Source organism: Manis pentadactyla, chromosome 4 (genome assembly GCF_030020395.1).
Source record: "Manis pentadactyla isolate mManPen7 chromosome 4, mManPen7.hap1, whole genome shotgun sequence".
Taxonomy (NCBI): Eukaryota; Metazoa; Chordata; class Mammalia; order Pholidota; family Manidae; genus Manis; species Manis pentadactyla.
Genome location: NC_080022.1, coordinates 34471805 through 34495585, shown reverse-complemented (window position 1 = coordinate 34495585; position 23781 = coordinate 34471805). Strand labels below are relative to the sequence as shown.

Below are 23781 nucleotides of genomic sequence, written 5' to 3'. Positions count from 1 at the left end.
ATATCCTAATACTCCAACTCCAGTGATCCTTCGGTCTTACCATTACCCACAATCCATTAGTCTTACCACCTTCTCACAGTCTCAGACACCCTCATGTACTTCCTTCCTGTTATTGACTAAATTGTGTCCCCCCGACCAATGTGACTACATTTGGAGATAGAGCCTTTAAAGCAATAATTAAGATTAAATGCACTCAAGAGTGTGGGGCCCTAATCTAATAGGACTAGTGTTCCTTGTATGAGGAAGACATACTAAGTGAAAGAAGTCAGACAGAGAAAGATAAATACTGTATGATCTCACTTATATGTGCCATCTCAAAAAAATCAAGCTCATAGATACAGAAAACAGATGGTGGTTGTCAGAGATGGGGGAGGGGGGCCACATGGTACAAACTTCCAGTTGTAATATAAATAAGTCATGGGGATATAATGTATAACATGGTGACTATAGCTAAAATACTGAGTTGCATATTTGAAAATTGCTGAGAGTAGATCTTAAAAGTTCTCATAAGAAAATTAATTCAATCAACCATTGCAAATGCCCTCAGCTCCCTTGGCCAGATCTCAATATGTATCACTTGCTTGGCAAAATCCAAACCTTGGTGAAATTCAGTTCTCTTAGCTACTCCAGGTCTGCATCGATGATACCAAACATGGCTGGACAAAAGCAACTATGTTGTCTGGACTACTTTAAATTCATGACCACTTACCTCTAGCAGGCAAACTTCCTAGCAATTATTCTACATTTTTCTAGTCCATTAACTCTCCTACTTAGTTAATTATTTTACATCTTTTCCTCCCTCTTCATACAAGTTCCATCCTAACCCCCTGCTGATGACTTTGCTTATTTCACTGACAGAGGCAGCGGGAAGGAGGATTTCCACAGCTCCTGCTATCAGATCCACCAGCCTACAGCACCTATCTGCAAACACTCTGCCTCTCTCCTCACTGCCCCTGCCTTCGCTTTCCCCTGCACTTTCCCTAATGCTCCTATCTCACTGACACTCATCATCCAGTGGGTAATTGCCACCAGCATGTCATTCAAAGATGCTGTGTTATCTACCAGCCGCAAAATAACGAAACCAAGAAGGTAAAACCTTCCTTTTACCCTTCTTCTCCTTCAGCCGTGTACTGTTTCCCTGCTATTCCTTTAAAGCACAATCCCTCAGAATAATGGTCTGTGCTCACCACCTCCACTTCCTCTCCATCTGCTCTTCCCTGAAGTCCCTTCAATCAGGTTTTCACCCCTGTTGCTCCTCCAGAGCTGGCCCACTCTCTGCCCTCATTTCACTCAACTAACAATCCTTACCCTAACAAAGGAAGCTGGGAGTGGGCCAGTCTGTGAGCAACATAAGAGGTTACAACTTTAACAAACCTCTCTTCTGTAAGGAAAAATAAAAATAAAAAATCAAGCAGATTAGCAATTTTTTTCACTGACTAAAAGAAAAGCCTTGCTCAATTCTTGACTGGAAAATTTAAGGACACGGTGAGTGTGCTGGTTCCCACCCCTCTGGCAAAGAGACCCAGATGAGGTAAGCTCCCCCGGGCAGTCACCAAAGCCGTGACCCCACTGTCCCTTCTGAATGCTCCATTTTGGCTTTTGGTCTTGCTTCTGAGGTACAGAAAACAGCCAGTCCAAAGTGAAAAGGATCTGCCATTCCAGAGGGAAAATGACCATCCGAAAAATTGGAAAAAAATTTCCAAAATCCTTGATAGGCTCTTGTCTGATAGCTGTATGGCTTTATACATCACAAATCCAGGAATAAAAATACAGCACTTCCCTTGAACTATTCCTTCTGTTCATAAAGAAACTTCTTATCTCCAAGAGTTGGGTTAGTTCTGATGGGACCCCCGTGATGCCAGAGTCCCTCCTCCGGGAAGACTTTTGAAGCCTGAGGATATAAAAAAATTTTGATTGCGCTGGGATAGGACCAATAAAACCCTCCAAATGTACCCTGTCCCCAGTGTAATTTCCAATACTTCCACACTCTTTCCACAAATAGCAATCACCATTAAAGAGTTTTAATGTTTCATTCAAAATGAATTAGTTCCATAGCCAAAGTAATTATAATGAATGTTGTATTAATCCTTATGATAGTTCCTGACTTCAGAACAGCACAGTATCTAATCTTCCTCTATTCAGTTGCTCAATCGCCCAATTAGACTGTTGGTGATCATTTATTAAGACTTATTTCATTTGTGGTACATGAGTTGACTTTTGGAGCCCAAGGAATTGGTCTGGCCTATGTGATTATGGGAATATTATCCTGGTTATGCACCACTTCTAGTCTCTCCTCCAAGCAAAATTATAGAAGTTCAGAGAAATAAGTGAAACGGAAAGGCTTTGGACATTAACTTTCCCAGTATATGGTATTGCCAGGTCTATCAAGATATTACAACAAAAAGACTTTTGCCACCAGCAGTATGTTTTACTAGAAAAAGACTTCCTGCTTAAAAGCATATTGATACTGGATAAATTTCAACAAATATATGTTCATTCGCTTTGCTGGGATCTCAAGACACTATGGAAAATCTCCAGAGGCCTAAAACATACAAATTGCGGGATTAGTGGTATACCAGCAAGGAAGCTAGCCTATCGTGGGAGAAATGCCAGTACCAGAAACCTAGAGCTTTGGGGGTAACTAGACATGGGGAATGGGAGGGAAGTCTTGGGCCAATATAAGGAAGGGCAATAACAAGAAAAACTTGTCTGTCTCTGTCATGATTTTGACTGGAAAAAAAAAGTCTCCCCAGAGAAGTTTTAGCCATAAACCTGCCATCTCATGAGTCTGGGGTTCAAATTTACATAATCTTAGTTTCATAGATTGTTTGGCCAAAAATGAGGAAACTTTAAAAAAGAAAATCTACCGAATGAGGAAATAAACCACCATGAGATAGAGTCATAACAAACAGCAACAAAGAAACAGATTCAGAGTTTAACATTTAAAAAGCCATCAGTATGATCCACCATACATCAAAGAGGAAACTATAAGATCATTTCATAAAAAGTAGAAAGAAAATATTTGAGAAAAGTGACACAGAATTTTGAAGAAAAATGAAAACTGGAAGGATACACTTCACTAGATACCAAAACTTATTATAAAATATGGTAAAGACATGAAAGCATTGGTGCAGACACACATAGAAAAATGGAATAAAATACACATTCTAAAACAGACTCAAGCACATACATACTGTTGGTATATGACAAAGCTCCCACTGAAAAGCAACAGGGGAAAGGAGGTCTTTTCACTAAATGGTGCCAAGACAATTGGCTATCTGTATGGAAAACATGAAGTCAGACTTCTGTTTCATACCATATACAGAATCATTTCCAGGTAGCTTAAATAATATGTTAATTGGGGCTCAGTCAGGCAAAAGAAATTTGAACTAGGGAAATGTAATATAAAGAATTACTAACTAGTTACAAGGGGACTAACTCCTTGGAGGAGTAGAGAACCACAAACAATACGGCAGGCAGGGATGCAGGGAGCAGCCACCGCGCTAGCTATGGCAGAGTGCCCAAGAAAGGAACAAAGTTCGAAGCAGGCTCTCCTCCCAAGGCTGAGATGCAGGCCTCTTTAGAGAGGGTGTAACTGTGTTCTCCTGGGTGGGAGAGAAGGTGCCACAGACCAGGCCTGGCAGGCAGGAAAGTGCCCATTGGAGTGCTGGTGAAACTTGCTTGGAAACCACCTGGTGGGTGCCAGCAAAACGCTCTGGAGGCCACTTCCTGGCAGCCACACCACTGGAACAAGGAAGAAAAGGATCAAAACCAAGAAAAGAACTCTGCTCTTGAAGTGTCCCTCTAGCACCCTGTTCTGGTAAGACCTAGAACTGTGTCAGTTGACAAGGGAAAACGGTTTATCAGGTCCTGCACCAGTATTCCAAAGCAGGACAAAGAAGGGTGGATTTGGAGCTGAGCAGTAGCAAATTGATAACTGCATAAATACATGAGTGTGAAAGGCAAAACCATGAAGCTTTTAGAAGATACTATAAAAGAATTAACTTTATGGCCCAGTATTCCAAAGACATGTTAGTTACCAACCATAAAAAAAACAAACTTCTATTCAGCAAAAGATACCACTGAGACAGTGAGAAATCCTCAAGGGGGCAGAAGATATCTGCAGCATACATAATTAATAAAGGACTAGTATCCAGGAAATATAAATGACTTCTGTATGTGGCAGATGTATTTTCCAAAGGTTACATCAATATTGCCCATCTCCTGCTCCTATACAATCTGACTTTGTACTCCTCCAATAGTAAAGTAGAACATCTTTCATATCAACAAGAAAGAAAACACAATCCAATAGTAAGATAAAAAATTTAAACAAGCACTTTACAGATGAGGAAACCCAATGGCTAATAAACATATGAAAAGTTAATCAACTTCATTAGTAGTCAGGAAAATGCAAATTAAAACCATATTGAGATACACCCAACAGAATAGTAAAATTTTTTAAGTTTGATGATCTCAAAACAAAGTTAAAAACAAAGAAGAGTAATGAGAATTTTCTTAGCCTGGACCCTCTAAAAAGCAGAGCCTGAGACAATGATTAAGATGTTAATGCTTTATTTGGGATGTGCCAGCTAAGGGCAGTAAAGTGAGAGAGAAGCAGAAGTGAAGCAAAGAAAGATAGAAAGCAATGTGATGCTTATTGAGTACCACAAGTAATGCTGCTATAAACATCTTTGTCCCTGTGATCTGGTTCACATGTGCACATATTTCCGGTTATTGCTTTGCAACAAGCTTCAAAGAGACACAGCTGGTTGTTTATTAAACATGGTTGTTCATGTGGGCAGAGTTGCAAGGAGGAATTACACTTCAGGAGAGAGAAAGGAGGATCCTGGCTTATTCTCTTTTCCTGTTTCTATCAGTCAAAGTTTACATGGAGCTACTCCGCTGCACTTCCAGATGGCTTCCTGTGGCCCTCTGGCAGATCTCTGGTGTGGATTTCATCCAAATCTGGATGTGGCCAGGTAACCTGGTGCAGTTTGGGTCTCTCAGAAAGAGAGAGTGGTCACTGGGGGTATCTGAAGGCATCTAAGGTTTGTGTCATAATAAAAGACCTTCACATACATTGCTGATGGAATACTGAATTGGTACAACTGCCTCAGGAGAACATTTGGCATTATCTGATAAAATTGAAGATGTATATATCCTACAACCTATCAGTTCTACTCCTAGGTTCATACCTTTTAGAAGTCTGTGCACATGTAAACCAGATCACAGGAACAAAAATGTTTATTGCAACATTATTTGTAGTAGTCAAAAGCTGCAAGTAACGCAAATGCCCACTGTCAGGAGAACAAACAGATTGTTATTTGTTCTTAGTGTCTTATACTATGCATGCTGAAAATGAGCAAACCACAATTACACATATCCATATGGATAAACTCAAGAACAAAATTGAAAAAAGCAGATTGAAAGTTAATTGAAAAAGCAAATCACTGAAGTATAAGATACATTATGGCATGCTTTATATAATATTCAAAGATGAGCAATACTTAATATATTTTTAAGGTCATGTACATGATCTCTATTAAAATGATAACTAAAAGCAAGGGGATTATGCCCACAAAATTTAGAAGAGTTATTATCCTTGCAGAGAATGTAGAGGAATGCAATTGGGAAGGATTTTCCAAAAGGCTTCAAAACTATTGAGACTCTGCTTCCCAAGGTGGATGATGGCTGCACTGGTGTTCATTGATGTTTTTATACATTATCATTCCTTAGAGTATTATTTGTTATATTACTCCTTGGGATGGAAAAAATAATTTGTTTCATAATTTATAAGAAAATAGGGATTCTACAACATTTTGCTATGCTGATGGACAGTGACTGTAAAGGGGTTTATAGGGGGGACCTGGTATAGGGGAGAGCCTAGTAAACATAATATTCGTCATGTAAGTGTAGATTAGTGATACCAAAAACAAAACAAAACAAAACAAAAAAAGGGCAGTTCCTGTGTGGTAACCTCCAATGAGTTCTACACAAGGGTATAAAGGGCATATAAAAGTGTAGGCAAAGGGTCTGTTTGTGTTTATACAGAGGATCAAAGCCTAATTGGGCTACCCCGAACATGAACTAAGATACGATATGAAAAAGAACTTCCAACATCAGCACTCTCTGGAAGACTCATGCCAGAAGATGATCATCAAAAAACCCCAACAAAGATCCACGCACTGCTACAGGTGTAGATGCACTCATCCCACCAGTTCCTGGACTTGTCATGGGAATGAGGAAGGAGATATCTAAGCTGGCCTGTGCATACAGTAAAACAACAAATTTGACTGGATCTATACTGTTGGAACTCAACCAAGAATTAGGAGATGTGCAAATTGTAGCACTCCAAAATCTTACAACTACAGACTATTTACTGTTAAAAGAACATAAGGGATGTGAACATTCCCCAGGAATGGGTTGTTTTAATTTGTCTGATTTCTCTCAGACTGTTCAAGTTCAGTTGGACAATATCCATCATATCATAGATAAGTTTTCACAAATGCCTAAGGTGCCTAACTGGTTTTCTTGGTTTCACTGGAGATGGCTGGTAATTACAGGTATGCTTTGGTTACGTAACTGTACTCCTATTATGTTAATGTGTGTGCGCAATTTAAGTAGTAGCTTAAAACCTATACATGCTGAAGTTACTCTACAAGAAGATATGTCAAAGAAATAATCAATCTTCCCATGTTTTCTTCCGCCTGCTACTTCTATAGCTTTTCTTCTTCCTTCCTAATTACAACCCTTAAATAGAATTCGTGCCTCATATCAAATTTACCGAGTATCATAATTCTTCCAAGTGGTAAAGATACCTCAAGACAAATGCTGGGCATAGAAGCTACAGGGCATAAACATGCAAAGAAATAAAAAGCTAACCATTTCAAACAATAAGGCTTCTCTCTCACTTACCAACTTTACATTTCCCTGTATGGCCCTGGAAGATGACTGGTTAGCCAGAGACGGGTAAGATTCCTCAAGGGAGGAACAACCTAAGACAGGCACAGTTGCAGGGGGGTCATCAGGTGAGAAATTGGGGATCAACAGAGGTGAGGCTTAGAACCTCACCCCCCCGTTCTGAGAGAAATCTTCTGCATACGTGGATGTTTTATTGCCCGTGTCTAGCTTGGATTAACACATAGTCTACAGGCACACACCTGATCATCTACATTTGCTCCCTTACAACACTAAACTATATTTTCTACCTTTATCTTGTATCTACCTACCACTTCAGCATTTTATTAAAAATAATAATAATAAAGAGAGAAATGTGGTATCCACATATAAATCAAGTATAAAAATCAAATGAGTATTCATATTTGAACTGACTGTTTATAGTTCATAATGCATGAGCAAAACCGAAAGTTTCTGTGATGACTGCCCTTGTACTGTTCACCATGTAACTTATTCACTATGTAAGAATTTGTTCTCCATGTAAGGACTTGTTTGTTATGCCTCAGAAGATTGGAGACTGACAAAAATTAGGCTTGGGGTGGATTAATGATTGTGCATTGAGCATTGACTCCCCTATACAGAATTTTAGTGTTGTTAACAACCATTTGATCAATGAATATGAGAGATGCCCTCACACACACACAAAAAAAGTACACACTTCCAATTGTAAAATAAATAAGTAACCGGGATGTAATGTATAGCATAAGGAATATAGTCAAAATATGGTAACAACTTGGTATGGTGATAGCTGGTACCTAGAATTATCATGTATATAAATGTTGAATCACTGTGTTGTACACCTGAAACTAATGTAATGTAATACTGTGTGTCAACTACCCTTCAATAAAAAATAATTATAAAAAAAAAAAAAAGAAAATAGGGAAAAAACATCAATCTAAAGGATCTTGGTTAATATGGACCTTGAATAAGATAGGTGTGTTTAGGTTTAGTAAATACTGTGAAAGTTTTCCAAAGTGGTTGTACCAGTTTACATTCTCACCAACAATATGAGATTGTCCTGGTTTTTCATCATCCTTGATATTAAGGTATATGACTTTTTTAAAGGACTGAAGAATAATGTCATCATTTTAAAATGTGAGGGGTGTCTGTGTATATAAAATAAGAGAGGTCTGACTGCTGTGTGTTTGATATTAATAAAATAAAAATAATTTCTCTAAAGTCTATCTTATATTAGAGTTAAAAGTACATTCTATTATAATTTCAATAAAAAATGTTTATTATTATTCCTTTCAGAGGGAAAAAAAGACTGACAATACCAAGTCTTGGAAAGCATGTGATGTTTCGTGACAATGACCACTGGTAGTGGTATGCAGGTAATTATTTTGACAACTGGCTCAGAAAGAAATCCTGACTTGTATAAGTTGCCAGGTTCTGTGTGGTGAATATTTTCATCATGGCTGAACTCTCTCCCACACATTGCTGGTGGGAGTGTAAATTGGTACAACTACCTACTAAAGTTTAGCAGATGCATGTGCTGGGAGACAGCAAATCCACTCCTAGGTGTGTGCACCAAAAGATTTATATTATTTATTATAGTCCCAAAATGGAAAACAAGAATGGCTAAATTGTTGTGTATTCATGCAATGAAGTGCTGTACAGCAACAGAAATGAACAAGCCACTACGATGTATAACAGGATGGATGAATCTCACAAATACAAAAGAGTGCATATTGTATAAAACTAACTACATAAAGTGCAAAAACAGGCGAAACTACCCGAGGAGGTTAGAAGTCAGGATGGTGGTAACCTTGGGAGGACAGAGAGAATAGTGATTGGGGGTCGTCTTTACTGGGTGGTTATTGTATAGACTGAATATTTGTGTCCCCCGAAGTTCATATGTCAAAGCCCTAAATCCCAATGTGTTGATATTAGGAGGTAGGGCCTTTGGAAGGCAATTCGTTTTACATGAGGTCATATGGGTAGGAACCCTGTAATGGAATTAGTGCCCTTACAAGAAGAAACTAGACAGCTTTCTCTCCTTCTCTCACCTCACGCCCTTTCTCTTCCTTTTTCTCTACTAGTCCCAAACTGGAAAACAAGAATGGCTAAATTGTACAGAGAGAAGGTCACCTTCTGCAAGCCAGGGAGAGGGTTGTCACCAAGAAATGAATCTGCTGGCTCCTTGATCTTGGGCTTTCCAGCCTCCAGAACTATGAGAAATAAACGTCTGAAGTTTGAGCCGCCCAGCCTATGGTATTTTGTTAGAGCAGTCTGAGCTGACTCAGTTACATTTACACAGACGTGTTCAATTTGTAATGATGTGTTAAGCTATGTATTTAGATTTATGAGCTTTTTATGAGTGATTTCAATTAAAAGTTTATTAAATTAATGTATCCATGTAGTATTTGCACACACAAAACCAAAAAAGTTAGCATCGCTATCAGAATAAATCAACATTTTAATGTGTCTAATTCATAGGTAAATCTTAGGGTGTTCATAAATTAAACAAATTACACCTTGGCCCGTCAAACACATACAGATAATTTCACCAAGAGAAATTTAGGCTCACAATAAAGCAGTTCATTTACATACTTAAGAGAAATTCTTCAAGCAAAGAAAAATGTTTTCTAAATTCCCAAATACTAATGTTTCACCCACTAGCTCTAAATCCCATCGTTCCAAATAAAGTTTCTGGTTTGAAACACAGAGTGAAGTACCTTCTCACATTTAAAGACAAAAACATTCACTATTAAGAAGAAACCCCTAAAAAAAAAAAAAAAGAAGAAGAAACCCCTAACTCATCTGTTCTTACTTGCCTTTCCCCCCAAACCCTCTACTTCTTCATTCTGACAAAAATGTCCTTTATTTTATGTGGCATCTCTTGGTCCTTCTGTTCCGGGTGAATCAAGGGAATGAGCAGGATCAGATTATATTCTCTCATCAGAATGAGCCCAGGAACGTGCCCAGTTCTGCTTGGAGAGTTAATTGCTGTGCCTTCATGTCTTACTTAGTCTGCTTCAAGAAAGGGGGGAAGTTCCTATCTCCACAGCCTTTGGTTTTCTCACATTTTTAAATAAAATATTTGGGCCACTGCCATCAGCTGCTCCCACATTTTGTCTCTTATAACTATTACCTGACTTCTGCGTGATGAAGCTAGGAAAAGCCCCACAGCTCCCAACACATGCAGACACACACACTGAGTTCTCTTTTGGTCTTCTTTCCAAACAATCTGGAGGCCAACCCCCTGGTAAGTAATCTTGCCTTTGCACGATTTAGCTTTACCTTAATCTACCACATCCAAATCTGATATTGTATAAATTCCTGAGATTTCCACTAGAGGGCACTGTAACCCCATCTCTGACACCAGTTTGCTGCAGAACGGGCTTCTGTGAGTTCCCAGGAGAAACTTTCTGACTAACCCACCCATGTTTCTATCTGATTATTCCTTCTACTAAGCACCTAGGAAGAAAAGAGGTGATGAATAAGGAAGGAGGTAGCACCTCTATTCCATCCCTCTATTCTCAAGCCCCTGGTGCCAGGACAGGATACTCTTAAAATCCAGGCATTCTTTTCTTCCAAGGTGTATGCGATTGGTGGCAGCTGTGTTATCAGTTGATTTGGCTGTGCTGATTCATCAAAGCTCCAGGAAAAGCCAAAGGGTTGAGCTGGGTCTTGGGTGATCATGCAAACCTAAAGCTCCACCTCATGACCGCGCTGGGTCCTGTCCAGGCCTCGTTCTCCTGAGCACCACCACCTCTTCCCTTCCTCCCTCCCACCCCCATCCTTCACTCCAGGACCGGCTGCTATCGTTTTCTCTCCCCACGGTGGCTCCGTCAAAAGTCTCATTAGCCCATTCAAACAAATGGGTGGCTTAGTGCTTTATCTTAGAAAAACAAAAATGAGCAAAGTTTTGTGATGAAAACATTTCTATAATTGAGACTTGCAAAGACAACATTACTTCTTATTGCACATTTTAAAAGAAAACCCAGTGTATCTAAACACACATGTATTCAAGGTGGTACATGTTTTCAAATCAGACTTCCTTGAATCAAATCCCGGTTTGCTATTGACTAGCCATGTGGACTCGGGCAAGTAACTTAACCTCTGTGCAGCAGTTTCCTTAGCTGTGAAAAGAGGGAAGTAAAGAGTACCTACTCCACGGGGTTGTTATGAAGAGCCAATATGCAGCTGACCCTTGAGCAACACTGGGGTTAGGGGCACCGGGCACCCCCACAGTACAAAAACCACATAACTTTTTGACTCCCCAAGAACTAAGAAGCCTCATTAATAATATAAACTGTCAATTGACACGTATTTTGTATGTTTTCTATAGTATATACTGTATCCTTCGATTATGTGAATTAGAGAAAATGGGTTTTTCAATTCATTGCAAATCAAAACATTTTCCAACATACTTATTGAAAATAATCCAAGTATTAAGTGGATCTGGGTAGTTCAAACCCATATTGTTCAAGGATTTATATGTATTTATATGGCAACCAGAAAACCATGAGTGCCCATATGACCCAAGCTAAGCCAATCAGAGCTGTTCTTTGGGATTTATAAATACTGAAGCAGGGAAAAGTTTCACTCTTTTCCTCTGATATCACTAAGCCAGCATGATGTAAGACTAGAACTGCTTTTGGCTTTGCAGTTTCCAGCAGTGGAAGAAGGCTGTCTGAGGCAGAAGCTGTAATGAGAAGGGGAGAGAATGTTTGAATCTAGGTCTCTATCTGTTCTCTCCAAGCATGAGCCAATAAACAGCTCTCACTCTGTGCCAGACACTATTCTAAACACATTACAAGAATATTGGCTCACTAATCCTAGCATACTGCTTGGGTGCTCCATGGTAAGTAGGGGAAAATTTGCCCCAGCCTTCACACAGTGCAAGAGCCGGGATTCCACCTGCAGTGGCTCCCCGGCTGGCGCTCCACATCTGGGCCCCCCAAGGCTTTGTTGTAGAGAGTGCCCTGTGCCTTGTGGGAAGTCGAGCAGCACCCCTGGCCTCCTCCCACTAGACACTAGCAGCACACCTTCTCCCCAGTTGTGACAACCAAAAATGTCGGGACATTGCCAAATGTCCCTGGGGCTAAGGAGCAAAATTACCCCTGGTTGGGAACAATGCTGCCTCTCTACTGCCTCCAAAATTCTTTTTTAATTGCTATCATTGAGTCACCCAGATCCTGTGTTAGCCACAATTCAGGGTCACCCAATCTGTGTGTCAAATACAACACACAAACTCTGAGTTACCCACAATGCATTGCCACCTAGACCCTGTGTTGTTAAAACCCCATGTTACCTTCCAGTCTGTGTCCCCAAGACTTCCTGCCACCCACAGTCCTATGTAGCCATTACCTAGTGGTGTCATGTCCTCTGTCACCAACTATAGTATCATGGAGTCAGGGCCACAGAGCTCTTCACAGAGACAAAACACAAAATACACATGGAGACAGAGAGACAGGAACACAGAAGCACAGCACAAGGCAGGGAGGGGCAGAGAGGCCCACAGACAGAGACAGAGGGTGGTCTCCCACAGGGCCACAGCTGGTCGTACTCAGTGGGTCACTGGGGACCCATCCAGCCCCCTCCCCCACCTTTGGATTAGACTAGGGGGGGAGGCTAGATTCTGAGGGTAAGGAGCTTAGACCCAGCGTGACAGCTAATCGCCAACACAAGGCCTCTGTCTAGGTCACCAAACCCTGAGCTGCCCCACCAGGTCCCTCCTCTATTCCTCCCATATACAAGATTGACAAGCTCTCTTCCCTAATATATCATAGCCCAGGGGACAGAGGCAAGAGGTCAGACCTGCCCAGCTCCCCTCTAGCTCAGCTATCAGATGCCAGGAGGAGATGAGAGATGCCCACCAGCACCTAGAGTATTAGTGGGGCTGCCGGGTCCCTGGTCAGAGAGCTTGAGCTTCCCACTAGACTGTCTCAGGGGGGCTCTGGCTGAGACCAACGAAACATCTTTCTGAGTTGAGAGGCATGGTGGGAAGCAGATGGTTCCTCTTCTCCTGGACTGCTCCGGTCTACAGGGGCCCCTGAGGATTACCAGGATGAGAGAATCAGGTCTATGTTTGGGGGCAATAAAGGACTTTAAAGAAGCCCCACCCCAGCCCCACACTGGCCTGGCCTGGTTGCCATGGCGATGCCCCATTTGCTCCAGAGGCGGCTGCTGGTCCTTGAAGTGGGAGCTGTGTACCCTTGGGCTGAGGCGGGTTGGGGTGAGAGGTCAGTGCTGTCTGGGAACATTTCTGACTGTGGCCCGGGGCTGAGAACCTGTGGTTCATCTCCACTCCTGCTTCTCAACCCACCCACGCCCCTCACCCTCCAGTTTACACTTCCTCTGCTGTGGCCTGAGAGGGGCTGTCTCAGAGTCTGAACCCATCTGCATTAGGGCTCAAGTGCAGGGTTCTGGTGTGGGGGCTGATCAGTGGGCTCAGGTGAGGAGCTCAAGCAAGTTGCCCCAGGTAAGGACTCCGGGAGGCTCCAGTGGGGAGGATGGGGTGTGAAGGTTCACCATGAAGGCTCAGGAAAAAATTGAGGCAAGACCTGTGGAAGGGTTCAGGTTTGGGACAGACTCACCCTAACTATGACATGGGGCTTCTGTGGGGGCTCAGAGGCAAGGACCCAAATGTGAGGACTCAGCTGGGGTTCAGGTGGCACTCACCTGTGCTGGTGCCTCCCTTTAGCACTAATTAGTACTCAAAACAATTGTTAAAGCACTAAACTTCAGACACATAACTTTATGAATGTACAAATTAAAAGGTATGTAAGGGCAGTTACATTCCTAGAGGTTTCTTCCTAACCTTTCTGAGGTTGAGTTTTCTTATCTATAAAACAGGAATAATCATATCTCACTTGTAGAGTCACTGTGAGGGTTAAATGAGAAAATGAATGTAAAGTTCTTAACACAGAACACAGTCAATAAATAATAGCTTTTTTTAAAAAAAGGTGTGTTTAGAAATGGAAGAGATGGAATGAAGCAAGGGAACGAGAGCCCAGAGCCCAGCCAGCAGCCCATGTTATCAGTCCTGGGGGCAGGAGCTGCTGACGGATCAATTTTTCTTCTCTTTAAGGAAGATTAGGTCGTATGAAGAGGTGACAACATCTTCCACAACGGGGAGAGAAGGCTGATAGCCTCTTTGGAAACATGCTGAAAATCTGTAGCTTATACACATTGCAATGTAAGCAGTAAAATAAGCTTATTCTCTAATAGTCATTAATAATAAAGGTCTAGGACAAAAAAATAAAGGTTTTTCATTGAGACATAACTGACAACATTGTGTAAGTTTAAGATGAACAACATACTAATTTGCTACACTTATATTGCAAGGTGACTGTTATCGTAGCATTATACTGCTTCCCATAATTATTTCTTCAGTGGTGGGAACAATTAAGATCTAATTACTTAGCAAGTTTAATATTTATAATACACTTCTGTTATCTTTCTTTTTTTAAAATGAAACTCACTAGTTCTTGAACTTTATCTCAGGACCCCTTGACACTTTTACAAATAATTGAGGACCCAGAGAGCTTCATTTAAGTGGGTTTTATCTATTGATATTCATTATATTTGAAGTTAAAACTGAGAGGAATTAAAAATATGTATCAATGTAAAATAACAATATCAACCTATCATATGTTAACAAAAAAATATGTCTGTGAAAAATAGCTATGTATTTACCAAAACGAAAACTTTAGTGAGGATTTTAGTGGCATTGTGCTACATTTTTGCAAATCTCTTTAATGTCTGGCTTCAGAGAAGACTTTTGGATTCTCATTATTGGTATATCTGCATTCAATCTGTTGCCATATGTGGTTTTAGTTGAAATATGTGAAGGAAACTCAGCCTTGCAATGTAAGTAGTTGGAAAAGGGAGAAGTATTTTAATATCCTCTTCAGTTTACTGTGGATATTCTTTGATACTACACCAAAACTTGGCAGGTATAGTTTCTTAAAGGCTATTGCAGTGTGTAATCTGAAACTCTATCAAGGAACTTTTCATATTCTGTTACATTAAAATCCATTGGTCTGTCATGCACTTTTTAAAATTACACGATACAAAAGACAAAACAAAGCAAAACACAGACACACACATTTATTAATGTCATTACTTGTCTCATCCTAATTGGGAAGCTTTCAAACTCGGGGTAGAAGTTTTCCACTTTCTAATTTTCACTTCAGAGCTCTAATTTTATCACTGGCAACAAAAATAATAACGGTCTTCCTTGAGGTGACAGGCTTCATTCACTTTCGAGAAATATATGCCAAAGACCCAAGTCTAAATCACTATTTTTTGTCATTTGTTCTTCTAAGTAAAACAAGAGTTCAGTGAGAAAAATGACTCTTGGCTTACAGCTCAATCCCGTTAAGTGCTTTTCCTTGGGAAAACGATCAAGCTTAGTATGCAGCAGCATGCTTTATATATACTTCCCATTTGTCAAACAAAATATTAAAAAGATGTACTCAAGGGTGGAAAGTTAACAAAGATTAATAATTTTATTGCTTCAGCAAGGATATTTTTAAGTGAAATTCGCCCCTACCCTGTTTTATTTTGTTTTTTTTACCATGTATGCATGGTGGCAGAGAAAAATACCAAGACTACTAGTACAGTTGAGCCACACCTTAATTCCCCCTTGGGTGCCAGCAGTTTTACCCACTACTGCGCTGCATCTCAAGTGCAAATAGCAGCCAAGTGAAAATGGCAAATAATTTGGTATTATTATGAACATTTTTTTGCCTTGTGGATTCCCTGTAAAGGTATTAGAGACCCCCAGGAATCTTTGAACAACACCTTGAGAATAGCTGAGAACTGATGCTTAAATTCAAATTAAAGAATTAGAATAGCCATATTAACTTTTCTTTTTAAATGTCCTTTTTTTTAAAATATCATTCAAGGTTTGTAAAATGCTCTCACAAATATCCCATGGAACAAAAGTAAAACCAACTCCATTTATGGCACTATCTGATTTACTTCCTCCAAAACAAGGGCGGGGGGAGGGGGGAGGCGGGTGCGGAGGGAGAAACACAAAGGGGGTGGGCCCATGGGAGTGTATCAGGCATGTGAAGTCATCCATCATGGTGTCATGACGAGCAGACACAGTCCTGGGACCACAGAGGCAAGTGGTGCTGGGAACTCAGGGCCCTTGTCACCTTCCCCCTGACAGTCTCACTAGCCACACAGCCCTCTCCACAGCACATGCACACACACACACACAGAGGCAGATGAGCCATGCACTTTGCCATGGCTAAGTTTATACAACATAAATGACAAGCCCAACCATAGTTATGTTCACACAATGTAATTATCCAGCCACACCAAAATTCCCAATAGTCAAACACCCAACCTTATTGCGCTCAAAACCAATTCACAATATTTTATATCTACAGTTGGAAAATTTCAGTGGCCATATCCCTAATCACAGTTATGTTCAAACTCTCGGTATGGCACATACAATGTGTATATATTGTTCACAAGGCAAGAGCACAAGTTTTGGAGACAGGCCAACCTGGGTTTGAGACAAGTTCAAGATCTAATACTTACTAGTTCTGTAACCTTGGGCCTGAGTCTTAGTCCTAGAAAATGGAGATAATCCCTACCTTGTAAACTTGAATGAGGATGATACAAAAAAATAGACACGAGACAGCACCTTGTCGGCCAGATGTGCCCTGGGGATCCAGCTGTAGCTGCCATGTATGGCTTTTGTCACCAGAGGGCACCAGGGCTCCAAGGTGTCCGTGGGGGTTGCTGGAAAAAACCATGCCAGAAAGTCCAGGCTTCTTGGGAAGGTTTCTTGAGGCCAGAGCTGACTGGTAAGGTGTGGGATTTGTATGAGGCTGCGCAGCCTCTGGGAAGCCCAGCTCAGGCCAGGAATGTGCTGCTGGGTAAGGTGGATACCTCCTGCAGGCTCCGGATCTCACCTGGGAAGAATGGGTGCTTACCACATCCCAGGCCCTCTTCTATGCCTACTTAACACACATTTAATCCTCACAACAGTACTATGATTGATAGACACCACTAATAGTATTCCTGGTGAGGAGTACTAAAGACACTGACGTCCCAGCTTACCCAGCTATGAAGACCCTGAGTACAAATGCAGGGAGCCTGGCTTCAGCACCTGTGTCCCTAACCACTGCCCTGCACTGCTTTCCCAGGGCTCCCTCCCCTCTCCCGTCCTGGAGCTTTTCCAGGACTCTCTGACCCCAGCTGTCTGCCCTGGAGCCAGAGCCAGCTGAACCTTTCCCCTCTTCCAGCCCGCTCCCTGCCTGTCCCTGGGCCAGCCTATGGTGAGAGGCTTATCAACCATGTGGGGGGGACAGATAAGGCAGGGCCCCCAGCTCGGCCTTATCCAGCCCTGCCATCCCAGCTGCTGAGAGCTGTGGGGGGCTGCCAGTAGATGGAGCCCCACCCACCCAGGCAGCTATATGCACTACCCATGCCCGGAGCCTATCACTCCCTGTGAGGTCATAGCTCCCTATGATGTCATCATTTGTAGTGACATCATTGCTCTACTCCTCTTTCTTGTCTGAAGGTGTTACTCAGATGAGAGTTGGGGTAGAGTGGAGTCAGGCAGGAGTCCTGTCCAGGTCAGCAGGCCGGGTTGGGCAGGACTGGAAAGGGGGTGGTTTCACAGGACCCTCCCCAGAGGGAATGGCTATTTTTGGTGTTGGCTGCTCCACTTATAGCTGCCCCTCTTCCTGTCTCTTCAACCCACAGAGGCTCTGGGTCCAGCAGGGGCAGGGAAGTGGGAGGAATCTAGGCCCACTCTAGACAGGGTGGCTCTGAGAGACAGCCTCTAGCTCTGAAGCAGCCCCCTGGTCCCCCAGGGAGGCCTGATCCTGGGGAAGTGGGCCCTTACATCCTGACTCTTGGAAAAGCAGTGAGGCAAGGAGGGATTATAAAGATGGCCAGACAGATGGACATAATCAGACCCACTCTGACAGTCACACACGTCAGCCTGCTGCAGTCTATGCTCATAGCCTCACACCAACACCACCACGTGCCATCAGCCATTCATTTTTCACAGCCATGCCCTCAGCCACACGTGGGCCATAGACTGTGACATCTGACCCACACTGACACACTGACACAACACATTGTCACATGTCCCATTTAGGAGAACAGGAACCCCCTTTCTCTCATGGCTGAATTCCTAGAGATTAGTACAATTCCCAGAATGTACCAGACGAACAGTTGTATGGTGGGTAAATGGGTGGTGTTGCAGCTGGAGGAAAAGCCTTATCTCCTGCAGCCCCTCTGGACCTCTCCAGACCCAAGACAGGAGCATCAAAGCACTTCTGCTGCTTCCTGCACCACCCCCAACCCCAAGTTTGGTGACGGCCCCTCCCCAGATAATACCAGTCACTAAAGGGACTTGGGTTGTGCAGGAGCACTGCTCCCTCCCCTCCAGGCCCTTCCCCGATGAACCTGGACATCGGCACTCCGAGAGTTGGATGTCAGGAACATTAAGTGGTCTAGATGTCGGGTTCCCTGGGCATTAGGCTCCCTGGGTGTTGGACACTGGGGGCTCTGGATACAGGGAACTTTGTGCTTGGGGTTCTCTATAGTGTTGGGGTTCTTGAATTCTGGACTCTGGGAGCACTAAAGTATTTAGGATTCTAGGTGTTGAATACTCTAGATATTGGGGCTGTCCCCCAGACAGGGCCAAAGTCAGTATTTCCAACCTGTATGCCTAATTTTACCTGAGGTCCAGCCTGGCACTGTGCTCTGAGCCCTGTGATTGGCTCATGCTCCCCCGATGGAAGGGGGCCAGAGAAACACAGCATGATGGCCTGAGGGACACGAGGAGCCCAAGACAGCTCTTGGATATGGAATCAATCTAACTTACTCCCTTGCATTGGGACAGGGCAGAGAAGGTGGCAGGTACTGATCACCAGGCTCTAAGTTCAAGGAAGGAAGAACCTGAGAGCAGAGCCCAAGTAGGCCACTCTCAGGCTCCTCCTGAGGCTGGGGCACCAAGGAGGTGGGGCCCAGGGGTCAGGCCAGGCTGCAGCCCAAAGCAGTAGCCACCTTCCCCCAGCTGCTCTGTAGGGCTCCTCAGCGCACCTCCGCCAATGTGCCCAACGTGGACACTTCCTATAGTGCCCTCCAGAAGTGGCCCAAGTCTGGCCTTAACCCTATTCCCACCAGACACACGCCTAAGCCGACTCTGTGCGTCCTAACAGAGGCCTGGATCCTACAAGCTGATGACGACAAATGAGGAAACCAGCCAGCACTGGGGCATCTGAGGCTGGGAGCAGCCTTCCCAGGAAATAGCATTGTAACTGGAGGCTCCCGAGACACACCTTAGCCCACAGTGGGTGGGGCCCAGCCTGCTGGCTGCCAGCGAGTGCTGCCCTGACCCGGGAAGAAGCAGGCCAGCAAGATGTCTGACCCCATCAGTCCTCTTGTCTGTCCTCAGCCTTATCCCCCTACTCTCCCCACAGTGGTCCAGGATGGCCACGCCCTTCCCATGCTGTGAACCAGCTGCCCAGGGCCAGGTGCTCACAGTCAGGGATGAAGACCAGCCCAGCTCTGACCTGGGCTTGGCCCAGACCTGCCTCCCTTGGGGCCTCTTTCTGGTTGGAAGAAAATCAACTGCTCTAGTCCCTGCCTTGTGGAGATGGCTTTTCAAACCAGAATCTTTCTCACAAGCTTTCCCTTGGAACTCAGCTCACTGGGAAGCCCTTTCTGGATCAAGGTGGGTAAAATACACACATCCATGAATGTCTCTGTAGGGATACAAATATACTTTGGATTATGTCATATTTGTCTAGCAAAATCCTCTTGGACAACACTTCCAACTTCCCCAAACACTCCAGGGAAAATCTTTCCCCCACTCCATGGCCTACAGTGCCAGTCTGCCCCCGGACTAGTCCCAAACTCTGTCTTCCTAATAAGGCCTCAGAGGGCGGACCCTGAGCATCTACCCCTACCCCCATCCCCACCCTAGGACCTGAGAGCTTCCTAGGGTCTGGCTCTGAGCATCCTGAACACGCTTCCCTTCCTGTGGACCCCTTAGGGTGAGGAGGGCCACGACAGTTCTCAAGACCTTCACTGACTCTCAATGCCCTCTTCTCAGGCCCCCACCCCACCAGCAGTCTGTCGGCCTAAGGGGGAAGGAAGCCATTGTCCCACCCTCCCACACCCTTCCTTGTCCCCACTCCACTACCTCTTCCAATAGCCTCCATCCTGCCTTCCCAGTGTGATGGCCCTTTTTGACAAGCCTCAGGAACTGGGAGGAAGGGTGGCACCAGAAACAAAATCTATGTCCTTGGAGGAGAGGCAAGGAGGGCTTGGACCAGATGTGCCCAGTCCCCAGAGTTGGGCACACACACCACTAAACAGTCTGTTGCAGTGCACACACAAACTGACTGTTCCACAAACACAGAGCCACCTACACAGATCCATGGGGTCAGGGCACAGACGCAAGAGACTATTCAGGTAGTGCGCGCGCGCGCACACACACACACACACACACACACACACACACACACACACCTGCAATTCATTCAGGAGAATATAAATCCCAAACATGCTATACCTGATAGATTTGGGGGTACAAAGTAAAAATGAAAATAATCTCACTGATGAGATAATGTATCTTCCCAGATCTGACCGAATCGCCAATGTTAATTGGTTATAAGTTCTGAGACATAGGGCCCTGGGGATGGTTCCTGGAATGGAGGGTGTGTGGCCAGAGAGCATTCCTGTTGGCAGAAGGTGTCTGTGCCTGATATCTGTTATCTTGTTCAGTGCCGCTGATTGTAAATAAAGTGGAATCGTGCAACTTTTGGCATATGTGCGTCTGCTTCTTGGAGGCTGATTGTCCCCAGTGAACAAATAAAACCAGTTTCCTGGGCAGACAACAGTGAGGAATGGACTCAGGGGGCACAGAGGATGCTGTCACTCCAGGCTGGGTCCCTTCTCCTGCAGATGTCCCACCCAGGCTGGGGCAACGCTGGTTCCTCTAACAGCCTATACTGACTGGCCCTTCCCCCTGAAAGCTGGTGGCTCTCACAAGGTGAGCAAATGTGGGATCATCTTTCTTCCAACAGCCAGCCGTTGAGGCCCAGAGGCAGCCTGGAGCAATGTGTTTCCGGGATATGCCTTTCCTTAGCTCATTCTCTCCATTTCACAGGGGAGGAAACTGAGGCTCAGCACAGCTTCTTTTGGCAGACTCCTTTAGCTACTATTGGAACTCAGGTTTGTCTTCCCAGGGAGGGAAGAGGGGGCCCAGGTTGGTGTCCGTGGTCCGGAAACACAGAGGTCAGAGTAGGGCTGACCAAGCCAGTGGTCCAGAGGAGGATCTTTGGAGAGAGGACTACTCCCAGGCCTCTAGTTCTAAGAAGTAGGACCCAGGCCTTACCCAGCTGTGCCCACAGTCCCCAGTGGCGCTGCTCCAAAGGGAATGGAATTTGCTCTGACTACTCTCTGGGGGGAACGCAGGCGCAGAATGCCGCGGGGGCCTGGCAGGCTAACTCCAGCCCCAGCCCCCCAAAGTGCCCCAGGCCTTCTGGCTTCATTCCAGCCTGGCCGAAGGGGACGACATCTGCTTCCTCCAAGGGCACCAGCTGGAGGACAGCGAGGCAGGGGCGGAGAAGGGGGCTTCTTTGTGGAACCCACTCCCCGGGGTTCGTGGGGATCAATCATCTGAGAGCCAGAACGACATGTAATTTTATTCACAGGGAGGAGGAGCCTGAGAAGTCGGGCAGCAGGGTGGGGATGAGACGGGGCGGGAGAGGAGGGTGAGCGCAGCCAGGGGAGCTGTTGTTCGGGGAGGGGAGGGACTTGGCTAGGTCTCCCAAGCCTTCTCCACTCTTCAAACTTTCACCAAACTCTTGGCCCCCGCCTCCCCGAAACCAAAACACAACAAGCCCTGAAGGAGCCGCGAGTGGAGCGGTGGGGCGGGCGGACTCGCGGAGGCGCTGAGGCTAGGGAGGCTGATGCAACTTTCCCTTTAAGAAAGCCACCTGGGCGCTCCGCGGTGCGGACCCAGCACGCCTGGGCCGGGGGGCTGCAGCATGGTAAGGGGCCGGGGAAAGGGGACGCTGCGGCCCGCGCCTCGGTCCATCCTACCGTCGGTCTGGATATTTGGTGGCTCCACTGGTCTGAGCCTCAGGACCAGCGTGCGTGCGTGTGTGTTTGAGATCGCGCATGCATGCGGGCATCTGTGGGTAATCTGTGAATGTGGGTGCACGCACGGGGATGTCTGTCTTGCCGCAAAGGTCGGGGGTAGGTGCGCGCGTCTGGTGTCACCGCTGTCACCAAGGAGCCGAAGCGGACGGGAACGGAGCAAGTGGGGGCGCTCCCGGAGGTGGCGGGGGGCGCTGCGTGCCGACGCCGGCTCGGGGGCGGAGGGCGCGGGGCTGTGCGGGTGGCGCCGGAGCCCAAGCCTGTCACTGTCCTTTTGGGGCGCCAGTGGGTCTGCGCCGGGGGGCCTGCGGGGCCGGAAACCGGAGCGCTATCCTCGCCCTGTGCGTGCGGGCTCCAGCTGCATCTCTTTTCCCCGCCGGCCGGCCTGGCTGCCTATCTGGCCCCTCCAGCCGGCCTGCCTCCCTATCTGCCCGCCCAGCCACTGGCCCGCGGCGTGTTCCCGCGCGCCCGCGTGTCCCGGAAAGCCGCACCTAGGGGTCCTGGTGCCCTCGTGCTCTCTTTGTCCGCAGCTCCCGGCCACAGCCTTGGGAAGGGACTACGGCCACGGATTTGGGAAGGGACTACGGCCGTGGAGTTCTCTGGGGGCTGCTACCCAGGGAAGGAGCCCCACCCCAACCTTCATTCCCGGTGCGCTTAGGGCGGGCCGGGGTGGCCGCAGGTGAGGGCAAGGGCCTAGCAGCCCGGGGCGCCCAGCCCCAGCCAGCGCCCCGCACCCCGCCACCACTGCGGGGCGGGAGAAGGCATTGGGACCGGGAGGAGACCGGAGGGGGGCTTGCCCGGAGGGCCGGGAGGGGCCGTAGCCGGCCGGGGGCGGGGCAAGGGGCGGGGACCTTGGCGGCCCGGTACTTTTCCACCGCAGGGGACGGGGGCGGGGCCGCCACCTCCCCACCAGCTGAGAGGCCCACACGTGGCGGCTGATGTAACGCCGGTCTCCCCACACCTCGCATCCCCATTAAAGCCGACGCGCCCACTTCGAGGAATCGGGGCGCTTCGGACGGCGCAGGAGCTCCGAAATCGACCCCGTCCCTGCCTGCCCGCCTCGGGGAGCCTTCGCGCTGTCGGCCAGCCGCCTCTTAAAGGAGTCGCGCCCCCTTTCGGGCCTGCTCCCCGCAGACCACGCCCCCTGGGGGGTGTCACTCTTAAAGGAGCCGCGTCCCCGGCTCTCTGACAACTCTTTCACAAAGCCTGGTCTATTTCTTTGCTGAAACAAGCTTAATGCAGCGGCCGCTAGAAAATAAAGCATGGGGATGGGGGGACCGAAGAGTGAAGGACAGAACGACCTGTGAGGTTAAATACCCCCAAAGAGAGGGAGCGTCAGAAGGTTGGAGAGTAGTGGGTGAGAGACTGGTTCTAGGAAGGGACTAATGGGCGGCACTGAGCATGCCCAAATGTTTCCAAGGACCTCAGAGAAAACGCCCCCTTACTCGGCCTACACTGCGCCTGCAGCGGTACCCGCTCAGTGCTCAGCCCTGGAGATACAGAAGAATCACGCCTCTGACCTGAAAGATCTCTCCAGCTGCTAGGGGAGCCAGATTTGGACACAAATAATCATGCCAAAATGCTACCTGTGCGCGTGATAATCAGACGTACACAGGTGCTTTGGGGAGGTACAGTGGGAAGGCTGACTGCAACTGGAAGGAGGAAGACTTCTTGAGGATAACAGTATTGGGACAGGTTTTGAAGATGGGTAGGATAGGGGGGAAC

At 46.0% G+C, this 23781-nt stretch overlaps 1 protein-coding gene across 5 annotated transcripts in view; it reads left to right on the top strand.

Moving 5' to 3' along the window:
• The first annotated feature begins 21694 nt into the window (after positions 1 to 21694).
• Positions 21695 to 23781, top strand: part of SLC6A9 (solute carrier family 6 member 9) — a 30944-nt gene continuing 28857 nt past the window's right edge. For 2 of the 5 annotated variants that reach the window (XM_036893039.2, XM_036893036.2), the window contains exon 1: positions 21696 to 21947. The gene's annotated coding sequence lies outside the window, so the exon portion shown is untranslated. Of the gene's footprint in view, positions 21948 to 22031; positions 22156 to 22586; positions 22736 to 23781 lie in introns of those variants that run through there. The other 3 variants (XM_036893037.2, XM_036893042.2, XM_036893038.2) reach the window with 3 other exon arrangements.